General features: G+C 44.2%; 1 protein-coding gene across 1 annotated transcript in view; it reads left to right on the top strand.

Moving 5' to 3' along the window:
* The window catches only part of LOC144482794 (uncharacterized), a 442,920-nt gene that overhangs the window by 10,481 nt on the left and 417,767 nt on the right, over positions 1-14,672 (top strand). The window lies entirely within an intron of this gene.

Genomic DNA, 14,672 nt, shown 5'->3' with positions numbered 1-14,672 from the left:
AATGTGCAGACTCCACACAGTGACCCAAGCCAGGAATCAAACCTGGGTCCCTGGCACTGAGAGGCAGCACTGCTAACCACAGTGCCGCCATGTTGCCCAAATATTCATGCTTTATAACGTTTCCCCAAACCTCTGAAGAATCATCTCAAATGAACAATACAAAATATACAATGACTGTGGATCCAATATAAATTTAGTTTTACTCAGAATTTCAATACTCTTTGATTATTTTGTTTTAATATATTGTATGTGTGGTTTCCAACAAAAGGTATGGTCCAGGAGAACACCCAGAACTATATTTCCATATTGGGGAGGCGATGGTGTAGTGGCAGTGTCACAGCACGAGTGACCCAGAGACTCAGGGTAATGCTCCGGGGACCCAGGTTCGAATCCTATTGTGGCAACTGGTGAAATATAAATTAGATGAAAATCTGGGATTAAATGTCTAATGATGATTAGAAATTATTGTCGATTGTCATAAAAACCCATCTGGTTTACTGATGTCCTTTAGGGAAGCAAATCTGCCAACCCCCTTATCTGGTCTGACCAACATGTTACTCCAGATCCACAGCAACATGGCTGCCTTTAATTGCCCTCTCAGTTCAAGGGCAATTAGGAATGGGCAATAAATGCTGTCCCAGTGACACCCACATCCCGTGAATAAATAAATGTTGACATTGTCTGTGGGGAGAGAATAGAGCCAACGTTTTGAGTCTCGATGACCCTTCATCAGAGGGGTCTGACCCCTCTTCTATTTTTGTAAATGTTGCCATTGTTTATCATATTAACCAAGGGATTTACTTCACCAAATAACATAAACTTCGTTCCACTCAGAGTCAGTCACAATTCATTTTTGACAAACAATATTTTTATTTTCTCCAATTCAGCACTAACACTTTCAATAAGCTCTTGAAGATCCCACACAGAATAAAAAGTATTGGCATCATCTGCAAACAAAACTAATTGTAATAACTTTGATACATTCCAAATGTCATTAATATATAAAATAAACAATTTAAGGCCCAAAACAGATCCCTGTGAGACTCCACACAGAATATTCACAAAATCTGATTCACATAATCTACTGTTACAAATTGTTGAGATTTTCCAAATAACGTCTGAGCCACTTATTCACTACTCCCCTAATCCCTTGTTTCCAGTGTTTTAAGTAATATTCCATGGTCAATTGTATCAAAATCTGTGTAAGATCAGTAGAAACCTCTATTGTAAATTGTCTTTTTGTCCACAGCATTCGTCATTTTCTCCACAAATTCCATCAGTGATAATGAGATAGACCGACTTGGTCTGACTATTACACAGTGAGTTACATTGAGCAATGGAATTATCAGACCATTTAGCAAATGACTTCCCTTTTCTCTGAAAAACAAGAAAAGTGAGGACACTCTCCTGTAATTAGTAATATCACGTTTGCCACCAGCTTTAAACCATGGAGTAACTTTGTCTATTTTCATTTTACAGGGAAATAGCCCAGTTTGAAAAGACCGGTTGCAAATATGTCAATGGTTTTACTCCACAATCAATAACCTGCTTAATGATTGACATCTCAGTATTGTCTGAATTTGTAGTTTTTTTATTCTTATGATATTTAACAATATCAATGACCTCCTTTCCATCAACACCTCTAAAACGTGAGATGGGATGAAGAGGTGGATATTTTCTCTTGGAACTTTTAACATCATTGTCCATGAACTCTGTTAAAACGAAATCCACATTTGAAAGCCCAGCCACGATATGAAATATCAGCACTATAACAGGAGGAGATAAGAAAGACAGACATATTGATCTTTTCATCAACACTTCTGAGAGTTAAGAATGTGTGACATGATTTTGGGACACCGGAGTGAGTGTACAGATGTGATTTGTTACGTGTGAAAAATAGCAAGCCTAAATTCATGGTGAGATGGAGTGAAGAGCGGGTCCCAAACACACACAGCTACTTGAGACACAGCAGGAGATGAAATGGTTAATGTGACCAGGGGATTGAGACAACATTGTGACATCATCAAGGCACTGACACACACTCCAGAGAGAAACTGAGTTCAAAACAATCAGGATCCAATTAAACACACTGCACATGAGGAAAATTAAAGTAAAATGGATAATATTATAGATTAGGACAATTAGCCACTTGGGAGAAATAATACTGAGTAAGAACTATCCACAAGTTGGATACAGGTAAAGGGAGAGCTGGAGAATCATTTGCATCCATGCTTGATCTGTTGCTTGAAGCATCTGTCCTTATGTACTCGTAACCTAGAACTCACGGTGCTCCTTCAGAAGAAAAGATCGAGTAGATGTTACCCCAGGCAGGGCCAGAACAGAACTGGAAAATAACGGAGTGAAATTGAGTGAGGGGTCAGAGAGAGAGAGTTCTCCCCCCTCAAGGTATGGACTGTAAGAATCCTGGGGGACCCCCTCCTTCGGGTTTTCTTGCTAATTAGTGAACATTAGATTAAATTCTATGACTGGCTGTGCATTGATTTTGAATTTGATTGTTACACGTCTCCTGTTTTTATTCCTGTTGTGATTACACTCTGGGTAAGGATGGTTGACAGGTGACAGGATGGGAAATTGTGGTTTGGGTCTTTGACCAAATGTTTTATTGATCCGAAAGGTGTAAAATGGGCAAAACTTCAGCAGAAATCTAGCAGAGCTGAGAACAGATGACTTGCTGTGTGGGAGCAGGGAGATAAACAGCTCCCGGAGGACAGAGAAAACAAGAGTGCCTTGAATCCTGGATGACACCTGTGTGCCAAGGCCACCATGTTTTCCTACTTGGCATGGGAATGCTGACTCCCTGTACCAGGGATGGAGCGTGGGAAGACAATTGTTTGAGAGTTTGACATGGCATGGGCGGATACAGATGGTTCAATGACAGGTTTTGTAATTGGTCCGTTCAAATGTTAGCCGGGCAATGATTGGGTAAAATCAGTCTCCATAGACTTTGTGCTGTAACAAAGTATAAGAAGGGATTCCCCGAGCACAGAGATTAGTCGAGGTTTTACATATTGCATTGACTGGTGCCATGGCATCTGGGGCAGAGCAGGGAGCATTTCCATGGAGATGCTGCTTCTACCCAGAGTGTAATGGTAATGCTGCTGCACTTTGATACGACTGCTCAGACATTAGCCTGTGTCGGCTCTTATTGATACTGAATAAAATCTAACCACTGTCACCAATAAGGGTTATCACTGGGAATCATTTCAGAGTTTGGGAAAAGGGGAGAAAGGATTAATTGACGCCCTGAACCCCATTTTCTAACATCACTGAGTCAAAAATAAAATCTCATCTCCCCCTCTGGCTCCTTTGCCAATTACCTTAGAGAGGCTCACTTTCTGTTAAAGAGCCTGCCAACCCCTCTCACCCACTTTCCCTAAAGTGCATCAATCTCATCAGGAAAAGACCAGAAAAATCAAATATTTTTACTGATGAAAGTTTATTAATGAAACAGAACATGGTTAAAACAAACAGAAAATGACTTGAAGATCAAAGACAACCAGAGTAAAAGGATGTTCACAATGTTCTGGACACAAATCGTGTTTCTTCAGCTCCTCTGTCCCCTGTTCCTGTGACTCCCCGCTTTGGACACAGGGACACTGAACCCAGGGTCACGTCACCATCAGCCTCGGTCACCCCCCTCCCAAGCCCCGATTGGTTGGAGGCCCATTTCCCAGTCAGTCCTCCAGCGCCTTCCTGTCTCTCTATTAGTGCAACGCCCAGGGCAGTTTCCCAACTGGGGCGCAGGCCTGTTATTCGCAGCTGAATTCAGCCCTCAGCTCCGTCACCTGGCTGTCATTGACACGAGCAACAGAGAGACAGAAAGGTGCCCCAGGCTCAAATGGGAAGTCAAAACTTGTGGCTCTAAACCAACACTTCAACATTTGTCAGCCAAATCCATGTTATTTACACTGGGAGTTTTTATGATGAGATTAATTGAAGTGTTCGGCTAGTCAGCAAACTCGAGAAGCACTGATTCCAGATTGTTCAATACTTCTGTCTTGAATCGCAAAATCTTCTCACTTTATCCCCTTCCTGAACTGAATTCCATCATCCTGAGCAGCTGTGGGTGTCACCTCTCTGTGTAAACTCCTGCCCCTTTTTATAAGGCTCTCTCATTCCTTATTGTGGGTCAATTCTTTAATGTTTGAGGATCGCTCTGTGATGTAGTGAGTGTTTATCCGGTCAATCAATGTTTCTGATGTCAGTCACAACGTCCATCGTTACTTTTCACCTGCTTCTTACTCTGTGTTTTATAAAAATAAAGTTTTTAAACTTTTACAGAATGGTCAGCTTTAAGGTTTCTGTAGTTGGTGATGAGGTCATCCAAAGGTCAAAGCCTCTCTTTTCTCCTTCCCGTTTAACGAAGGGGTTGTGTGGAATATTCCATTCAGGGGGAGGTGGTGGGAATGTCGCTGGTCGAGTAATGCAGAGATGCAGCAAAGGATCTGGGGACAGGCAGCTGGTGGGATTTGAATTCAGTGAATCAATCTGGAATTATATAAAGTTAGTCTCAGTAATGGTGACCATGAAATTGTCATCGATTGTTGTAAAAACCTGTCCAGTTCACCCTCTTTATGCTCCCTATTAGGGAAGGAAATCTGCCATCCTTACCCGGTCTGGCCTACATGTGAATCCAGACCCACACAGCGATGTGGGTGAATCTTAACTGCCTCTCTGAAATGGCTGAGCAAGTCACTCCATTCAAGGGCAATCGTTCTCGACACCCACCACCCTCTGTGAAAAAATTGCCCCTCTGGACCCTTTTGTATCTCTCCCCTCTCATTTTAAACCTATGCCCTCTGTCTGTGTGGAGTTTGCACATTCTCCCCGTGTCTGCGTGGGTTTCCTCCGGGTTCTCCAGTTTCCTCCCACAATCCAAAGATGTGCAGGTTTGATGCATTGATCATGCTAAATTCTCATTCAGTGTACCCGAACAGGTGCCACGGTGCAGCGATTAGGGGATTTTCACAATAACTTAATTGCAGTGTTAATGTAAGCCCACTTGTGACTAATAAATAAACGTTACTTTACTTAGACCTCTATAAGATCACCCCCAAGTCTCTTACGCTCCAGGGAAAAAACACCCAGTCTATCCAGCCTCTCCTTATACCTTAAACCATCAAGGCCTGGTAGCATGCTAGTAAATCTTTTCTGCACTCTTTCTAGTTTAATAATATCCTTTCTATAATCGGGTGACCAGAACTGTATACAGTATTTCAAGTGTGGCCTTACCAATGTCTTGTACAACTTCAACAAGACGTCCCAACTCCTGTATTCAATGTTCTGACCGATGAAACCAAGCATGCTGAATGCCTTCTTCACCACTCTGTCCACCTGTGACTCCACTTTCAAGGAACTATGAACATGTACCTCTAGATCTCTTTGTTTTATAGCTCTCTCCAACACCCTACCATTAACTGAGTAAGTCCTGCCCTGATTCAGTCTACCAAAATGCATCTCCTCGCATTTATCTAAATTAAACTGCATTTGCCATTCATCAGGCCACTAGCCCAATTGATCAAGATCCCGTTGCAATCTGAGATAACCTTCTTCACTGTCCACTGTGCCACCAATCTTGGTGTCATCTGCAAACTTACTAACCATGCCTCCTATATTCTCATCCAAATCATTATTATAAATGACAAATAAGAGTAGACTCAGCATTGATCCCTGTGGTGCACCACTGGTCACAGGCCTCCAGTTTGAAAAACAACCCTCTATAACCACCCCCTGTCTTCTATCATCCAGCCAATTTTGTATCCATTTAGCTACTTCACCCTGGATCCCATGAGATTTAACCTTATGCAACACCTCCCTTGCTAAAGTCCTCATTAGATATCAATTCTACCCGTTACCTACATTTCACTGAACCAGTCTATATTTTCATCACCAGACTACACTGGCAGCAATGTCAACATCTTTCTAACTTGATTGATTCTATTGAGGAGCTGACAAGGGTGACCATTGAGGGTAGAGCAGTGGATGTTGTGTACATGGATTTTAGTGAGGCTTTCAACAAGGTCCCTCATGGTCGGCTCATCCAGAAGATTAAGATGCATGGGATTCACGGTGACTTGGCCGCTTGGATTCAGAATTGACTTGCCCATAGAAGTCAGAAAATAGTGGTGGAAGGGTGTTTTTCTGACTGGAGGTCTGTGACGAGTGGTGTTCTGCAGGGATCCGTACTGGGACCTTTGCTCTTTGGGATACATATAAATGACTTGAATGAAAACGTGGATGGGTGGGTTAGTAAGTTTGCAGACAACACAAAGCTAGATGGAGTTGTAGATAATGTAGAAGGTTGTCAAAGGATACAGTGGGATGTAGATCAGCTGCAGATATGAGCGCAGAAATGGCAGATGGAGTTTAATCCGGGCAAGTGTGAGGTGCTGCACTTTGGGAGATCAAATGTTAAGGGTAAGTATACAGTTAATGGCAGACCCCTGAACAGCATTGATCTTGGGGTTCAAGTCCAGAGCTCCCTGAAATTGGCCACACCAGTAGATAGGTGGTAAAGAAGGCAGATGGCATGCTTGCCTTTATTGAGTCTGACATCCTTTATTCAGGATGTCATGTTGCAGCTTTATAAAACCTTGGTTAGACCGCACTTAGAATAGTGCATTCAATTCTGTTCGCTACATTACAGGAAGGATGCAGAGGATTTGGAGAGTGTGCAGAAGATGTTTACCAGGATGCTGCCTGGACTGGAGGGGATGAGCTATAATGAGAGGCTGGACAAACTCTGAAACTGCAGAGATTGAGGGGAGAGCTGATTGAAGTCTATAAAATTATGAGAGACAGAGATAGGGTTGACAGTCAGAATCTTTTTCCCCAGAGTTAAAATTTCTAATACTAGGGGGCATGCACTTCAGGAGAGAGGAGGAAAGTTCAAAGGAGATGTGAGGGGCAAGTTTTTCCTTTACACAGAGAGTGGTCGTGTCTGGAACAGATACGATAGGGGCGTTTAGATAAACACAAAAATATGCAAGGAATATGGACCAAGGGCAGGCAGAACGGATAAGTTTAATTTGGCATCATGTTCGACCCAATATCGTGGGCTGAAGGGTCTGTTCCTGTGCTGTACTGTTCTACGTTCTATTTGTGATCTCCATTTAGAAAAAGGAAATAAAGGCACTGGAGAAGGGGCAAGAAAGATTCACAAGAATAATCCCAGAACTGTAATCACTTGTGAACTCGCTGGTGTTTCACCAAGTTTGCTGACCGAGTGAATCCCTTCCCACACACAGAGCAGGTGACCAGCCTCTGCCCAGTGTGAACTCGCTGATGTACCCGTAGGTTGCATGACTGAGCGAATCCCTTCCCACAGTCAGAGCAGCTGAACGGTCTCTCCCCAGTGTGAATGCGCTGGTGGGTAATCAGTTCATGAGAGCTTTTGAAGCCACTCCCACAGTCAGAACATTTAAAGGGTCTCTCCGGGGTGTGAGTGATGTTGTGTCTGCGGAGGCTGGATAACTGAGTGAATCCTTTCGCACACACCGAGCAGGTGAATGGTCTCTCCCTGGTGTGAACTCGCTGATGGTTCAGCAATGCTGAAGATATTCTAAATCTCTTTGAGCAGTGAGAGCAGCTGAACGGCCTCTCCTCAGTGTGAATGCGCTGGTGGACGATCAGTTTCTGAGAGCTTTTGAAGCCATTCCCACAGTCACAGCATTTAAAGGGTCTCTCATTGGTATGAATGACTCGGTGTGTCTTCAGGCTGGATGACTGAGTGAATCCCTTCCCACACACAGAGCAGGTGAACGGTCTCTCCCCAGTGTGAACTCGCTGGTGTATCTGCAGGTTGGATGAAGTTCTAAATTTCTTTGTGCAGTGAGAGCAGCTGAACGGTCTCTCCTCAGTGTGAATGCGCTGGTGGGACACCAGATCCTGAGAGCTTTTAAAACCACTCCCACAGTCACAGCATTTAAATGGTCTCTCATTGGTGTGAGTGAGATTGTGTTTCTGCAGGCTGGATAACTGAGTGAATCCCTTCCCACACACAGAGCAGGTGAATGGTCTCTCCCCAGTGTGACTGCGTTGATGAATTTCCAGCTGAGATGGGGATATGAATCCCTTCCCACAGTTCCCACATTTCCACGGTTTCTCCATGGTGCGGGTGTCCTTGTGACTCTCCAGGTTAAACAATCAGTTAAATCTCAGACAGGTCACGGGTACAATCTCTCCCCGCTGTGAATGCTGCGATGTATTTTCAGGCTGTGTAACTGGTTAAAGCTCTTTCCACACTCACTGCACTGGAACACTCTCACTCGGGTGTGTGTATCTCAGTGCATTTCTAGTAACAGTGATGTTTACAATCTTTTGAAGCCAAGAGGCCAAACAAGCATTTCTCCTGCTAGATTCAAAGGCCGATGATATTCAGGTCCCAAGAAATCGAGTCACTCTGTCAGATCTCGATGTGATGTTGGAGATTTCTGTCTGATTTCTCCTTGTCTAATATCCTGTAAGTCAATTTAGAAAAAAAACATTGCAATTCAGAATATGATCGAAATTCAAATCTACATTTCTAGTTTATGGAGTATTCTTTAAAGACACAGTCATGGAGCATTAAACTTGCCCAGCAGGGCCTCCCATATCAGCACACAGGCAGCTGCTTTGTGAGACTGCCAGCAGTACAGACAAGTCAGAGATAAGGGTGTCCTCAGAAGTGGGATTCATTGTGAAAGCTCAGGGACGGTTGATAAGATGCAGCAATTCTATGATTCTAATGAACATTCTTTCCTCTCTCATTCCCCAAAAGCTGTGAATCTCCATCCCACACACTCTCCCTCCATTCTCACTCTGCTGTATCTAATATTCACCCTCCCAATTCTCCTGAAGGTGCTGATTGAGGCTGATTGACAGATCCATGCTCACTGCTTCCTGTCCAGCACAGAAATCAGAACAAATAGGAGCTGCAGTCAGCATTCGGCCCATCGAGTCTGCTCAACCATTCATTGAGATTATTGGTTGATCTACCTCTGCATTATTTTCCCCACACTGTCCCCCATATCCATCGATATCTTCAATATCTAGAAACCTATCAATCCCTCTCTTGAAAATTTTTGATGACTGAGGCTCTATAGTCCTCTGGGGTAGAGAATCCAAAACATCACCACATCCTTGAGTGAAGAAATCCTTCCTCATCTGAGCTTTCTCTCCATTTTCCAGCCTGTTCCCAATAATTATTGACTCCCTTGTCATTCAAACACTGTCTAACTCATCCTTGAATATATTCAATCCCTCCACTGGTCCCTATGGAAGAGAAATCTAGATACTAACAATTCTCTGAGGGAAGAGATTGTTGGAAATATATAATATAGCTGCAGTCCAAAATTACACAGCCAGATATAATAAGTGTATTTTATTACAGAGCTATAAATAATATATCTAATCTGTACCATTTATAGGGGAGTTGATAGCCTTGTGGTATTAATCACCAGATTATTAATCCAGAAATTTAGCTGATGTTCTGGGGACCCGGGTTCGAATCCTGCCACAGCAGATGGTGGAATTTGAATTTAAAAACAAAATCTAGAATTAAGAATCTACTGATGAACGTGAAACCATTGTCGATTGACCAAAAAACCCATTTGGTTCATTCATGTGCTTTAGGGAAGGAAATCTGCCGTCCTTACCCAGTCTGGCCTACATGCGACTCCAGAGCCACAGCAATGTGGTTGACTCTCAGCCAGCTTCTGAAATGGCCGAGCGAGCCATTCAGTTCAAGGGGAATTAGGGATGGGCAATAAATGCTGGCCCAGTTTGCAATGCCCGTGTCCCAAGGATGAATAAAAAACATCAGACACGTCTCTGTCCTGTATTAGTTTACTGTCCCCTTTAATATATTTCAGAAATTAGATGGGGACATGAAGGAAATGAAGTTGCAGGGGAAAGGGGATAGAGAAAGGGAATGGGACTGACTGGATTGTTCTACAGAGAGTCGGCATGGATTCGAGTTACTGAATGGACTCCTTCTGCGCTGTAATGACTCAATGAGTGAAAATATATAACATAGCTTCAGTGCTACATTACAAAACGAGAATTAATAATAAATGTACTCTGTTTCAGAACCATAAATAATATACCAAATCTACAATATAACAACACTAGGCATATCTCTGTCCTATATTCATTTATTGTCCTTTTAAATGTCAGCCATCACCTGGGGAAACCAGCCCTTTAATTGTGAACATTAGGAAAGGGACCTTTTAGCCAGACAAATCAATGTGTCAAGCTGAGGGAGCAAAGGATGTTAATGTCTTTAAGAGAAAGAGAGACCTGGGCCAACCTTTCCAGAGTCTGCAGCCCCCCTGGATTCACTCCGTTTCCCTTCAGTTGCTGCAAGTCCCCAATTTCCCCAGAATGAGAAAAGAAATGGAAAGGAAGAGAAAATAAAGTGTTTTACTCACAGATGTTGATGACTGGAGAAGTTTGAGTCTGTGTCTGAAGCTCAATGTTCATTCAGAGAGAGAGCAGCAGCAGCTTTGCTGGGCAGGAATGAGCAGCTTTTTTAAAATACTTTTCCAATTCAATCAAATCAAATCCAATTCAGAGTCTCAACAAGTTGAGACATTTCCGATCCAGGCTGGCAAGACAGGGCAAGCGACCAAACCACCCTGTCCTGGGCCTGATCTACATGAGCCAAGCTGATTGGAGAAGGGGGAGGATCCTCCTCCAGACTTGGGCGCATTTGCATCTTAGCCAAAAGGCCGAGATGCCGCTTTAAAAAAAAATTGCTTTATATGAAGCTCATTGTCCACTTCCGCATTCAGACAATGGGGGAGCTCTGATTGGCTGGAGGACCAGAGAACTTCCGGTCCTCCAACATTCCATTGGCCAATACCTCAGCAGCAGGTCAAAAGGTTGGCTTCCCCCGCACATGCGCATCTTCCCCTCTCCCTTGGACATGCGCAGTCCCGGGCCGAGGGAGGGGGCGATCACTCCGCGGCTTCTCGCTCTGGCCGGAGCTGTCAGCCGGTTGATTGGAAACCGTGGCAGGAAGAGGTGGAGGGGGAACAATGGGTGGGGGTGGGAGCGGGGTTCCCGGGTCCGCGCGCCCGGGCCTGTGCGCTGGAAGCCGGAGACGTCATCGCGGAGCAGAATGATTCCTATTGGCTGATTTAGGCAGAGCTCTATTATGATGTCACAATGTGGAAGTTGTCCAAACTCCCTCCTCTGGGCAACATCTGGGAGGAAATCAATGTTTCCCCCTTTCCATTTCTTTTCTCATTCTGGGGGAAATTGGGGACTTGCAGCAACTGAAGGGAAAGGAAGTGAATCCAGGGAGGCAGCAGACTCTGGAAAGGTTACAGATGAAGACTGGATTCAGGAACAGGACTAGGCCCAGGTATATTTTTGTTTCTCTCATAGAAACATAGAAACCCTACAATGCAGAAGGAGGCCATTCGGCCCATCGAGTCTGCACCGACCACAATCCCACCCAGGCCCTACCCCCAGATATTTACCCACTAATCCCTCTAACCTACGCATCCCAGGACACTAAGGGGCAATTTTAGCATGGCCAATCAACCTAACCTGCACATCTTTGGACTGCTCTCAAAGACATTGACATCTTTTAGTTCCCTCAGTTTATCTGGCTAATAGGGGAGCCTCTTACCCAATGTTCACAATTCAGTTTTCCCAGAAGAGGGCTAACATTTAAATGAACAGTAAATTTGTATGGGAGAGAGATATGTTATTTATGATCCCATATTTTTTGTCTTGAAATATACAGCAGTGTGGCTGCTTTATCAATTTCCAGTGATGCAGAGATTACAACATAGAAGGAAATGCATTTGGCAACTTAAATCCATGCTAACTCTGCGTGGTAGCCATGATGTGGAGATGCTGGCATTGGACTGGGTTGGGCATAGTAAGAAGTCTCACAACACCAGGTTAAAGTCCATCAGGTGAGTGACCTGAGGAAGGAGCAGTGCTCCAAAAGCTCGTGATTGCAAATAAACCTGTTGGACTTTAACCTAGTGTTGTGAGACTTACTGAACTCTCTGTGGAGCAATTTGGTCAGTTCCATTCCCTTGAGTTCCACGTCACATTGGAATGGATGAGAGTTCCAGATGAAGTGAGACTGGGGTGGAGTCGGGCGATATCACTGAGATGGGAATAGGCGGTTTTGATGATGATGTGGATATGTGGTTGGAAACTCATCTTGGGGTGAAATATTTCACCATGGTTATGAACAGTTTGGTTCAGCCTCAGACAGTTACCAGGAAGATAGAGTTGCTGGTGAGGGAGTGGAGTTTGTAGTGGGAACTGGAGACAATGGGTTCAGTCTTCCCAGTGTTTATATGAACGAAGCTTCAGTTCTTTTAGTACTGGATTTCAGACAAGTCAGGATTGTGTGTGAGTTGGGGGGGAGAAACTCGGAGGTGATGGCGTTCACATCTACCTGCTACCTTGGTCCTTCTCGGTGGTGGAGGTTGAGGATTTGGGAGATTCTGTCAAAGTTCTCATTGAGTTCTAGATGTATAAAATCCCTCTCCTTCACCCCGGCCCCTTCTACTTCTCTCTGTCTCCACTCTAGACCAGGTGCCAGATTTCCTTTCTTGACAGACATCAGCATACCACTTGGGTTTTTATGATAATCCAGCAGCTTTCCTCTGTGTGGGTTTCCTCCAGTTGCTCTGGTTTTCTCCCACAGTCCAGAGATGTGCAAATTAAGTGGGTTGGCCATTTCCCCTTAGTGTCCCAAGACATGTAGGTTAGATGGATTAGCCATGGTAAATGTGTGAGGGTATGCGGATAGGGTGGGAGAGAAGCTCTGGGTAAGATACTATGTGAGAGAATTGGTGCGACTCATGGGTTGAATGTCCTCCTTCTGCACTGTAGGGACTCTATGATAATGTGGGAAAATGTGAAACTGTTCATTTTAGAAGGGAGATCAGGGGAGTATTATTTAAATGGGGGAAAATTCTGTAAAGCTGCAACACAACAGGACTTGGGGGACTTCTGCACAAAACACAGAAACCTAGCACACAGGTGCAGTTGGTAATCAGGAAGCCTAATAGAATGTTGGCCCTTATTTCAAGTAAAGTAAAGTTTATTCATTTGTCACAAGTAGGCTTACATTAACAATGCAATGAAGTTACAGTGAAAATCCCCTAGTCGCCACACTCTGGCACCTGTTCAGGTACACTGAGGGAGAATTTAGCATGATCAGTTCACCTAACCTGCATATCTTTGGACTGTGGGAGGAAACTGGAGCACCCGGAGGGAACCCACGCAGACACAGGGAGAATGTGCAAACTCCACACAGACAGTGACCCAAGCCAGGAATTGAACCCGGGTCTCTGTGAAGCAGCAGTGCTAACTGCAGTGCCACCGTGGTTGGAGTATATGAGTAGGGAAGTCTTGCTGCAACTGTACAAGGTACTGACGAGACCATATCTGGAGGACTGTGAGCAGTTTTGGTCTCCTTAGTTAAGGAAAAATATTATTTCATTGGAGGCAGTTCACAGTAGATTCACTTGGATTATCCCCGTTATGGAGGGATTGTTTTATGAGGAAAGGTTAAACAGGTTGGGCCTCTCCTCATTGGAATTTAGAAGAATGAGAGGTGATCTCATTGAAGCATATTGGATTCTTAAGGGACTTGACAAGGTAAATGCTGAGCGGATGTTTCCTCTCATGGGAGAGTCTGGGACCAGAGGGCACAGTCTCAGAATAAAAGGTGCCAATTTAAGACTGAGATCAGGAGCAATTTCTTCTCCCAGAGGGTTGAGAGTCTTTGCAACTCCTTGCCGCAGAGAGCTGTGGGGGCAAAGCCCTTGTGTATATTTTTGAACAGTAAGGAAATCAAGGGTTACGGGAAAAGGGCAAGAAAGTGGACATGAGGAATGTCAGATCAGCCATGATCCTATTGAATGGGTGACATTCAATCCCTTCCCTGCAGGACATCAGTGAATCACTTGGATTTTTATGACACTCCAGAATTTTCATGGTCACTTTTTCCCAGTGCCGGCCCCAGAAATGACCAGATTCATTCCGCTCAATTTCACATCCTGCCTTTGTGTTTTTGTGGGTTCTCTCTCACTTTTTTTTCTTTTAAATTCAGTGTCACAGAGTTTTAGAAGAGGAGGATTTGCAGTCAGGAATCTTCGAACAAACATCACATCAGGATCTGACGGAGCTGCCCAGTTAACGCTAACTTGATTATCATTCAGATTTTAAACATTGAAGGAAAAAGCATTGTTCACAGTAGATGAAACTGTTCTCTGTGTGGACGCAGCTTCAGTTGATCATCTGGCCTCGGGAGCTACAAATATAAACATCCTGGGGAGGAACCATGGAAGAGTGAGGACAGTGATGAGGGATTCAGTTACCCGTCTGAGCTGGAAGCTCATCGGGCACCGGGGAGAGGCCGTTCACTGGCTCTGTGTATTGGACTGATTTCACTCCATCATCCAACCTGTTGGCTCACTGACATAGTCACACTGGGGGGAGATTGTTCAAATGCTCCAGAGATGGAAAGGGATTCATTCAGTCATCCCACCATATGACACACAAACGTGTTCGCACTCTGGAGTGATTTTGTTAATTGCCCAGAATACGAGAGGAGCTGTAAAAGTTCCAGGGAAGTGATATCCTATCAACGTGTCCACACTGACGAGAGACCGTTCAGGTGCTCTCACTTT

The sequence above is a fragment of the Mustelus asterias genome, unplaced genomic scaffold (genome assembly GCF_964213995.1).
Source record: "Mustelus asterias unplaced genomic scaffold, sMusAst1.hap1.1 HAP1_SCAFFOLD_42, whole genome shotgun sequence".
Lineage (NCBI taxonomy): Eukaryota > Metazoa > Chordata > Chondrichthyes > Carcharhiniformes > Triakidae > Mustelus > Mustelus asterias.
The sequence above is the reverse complement of the archived record's forward strand: the minus strand, read 5'-3'. Positions and strand labels throughout refer to the sequence as shown.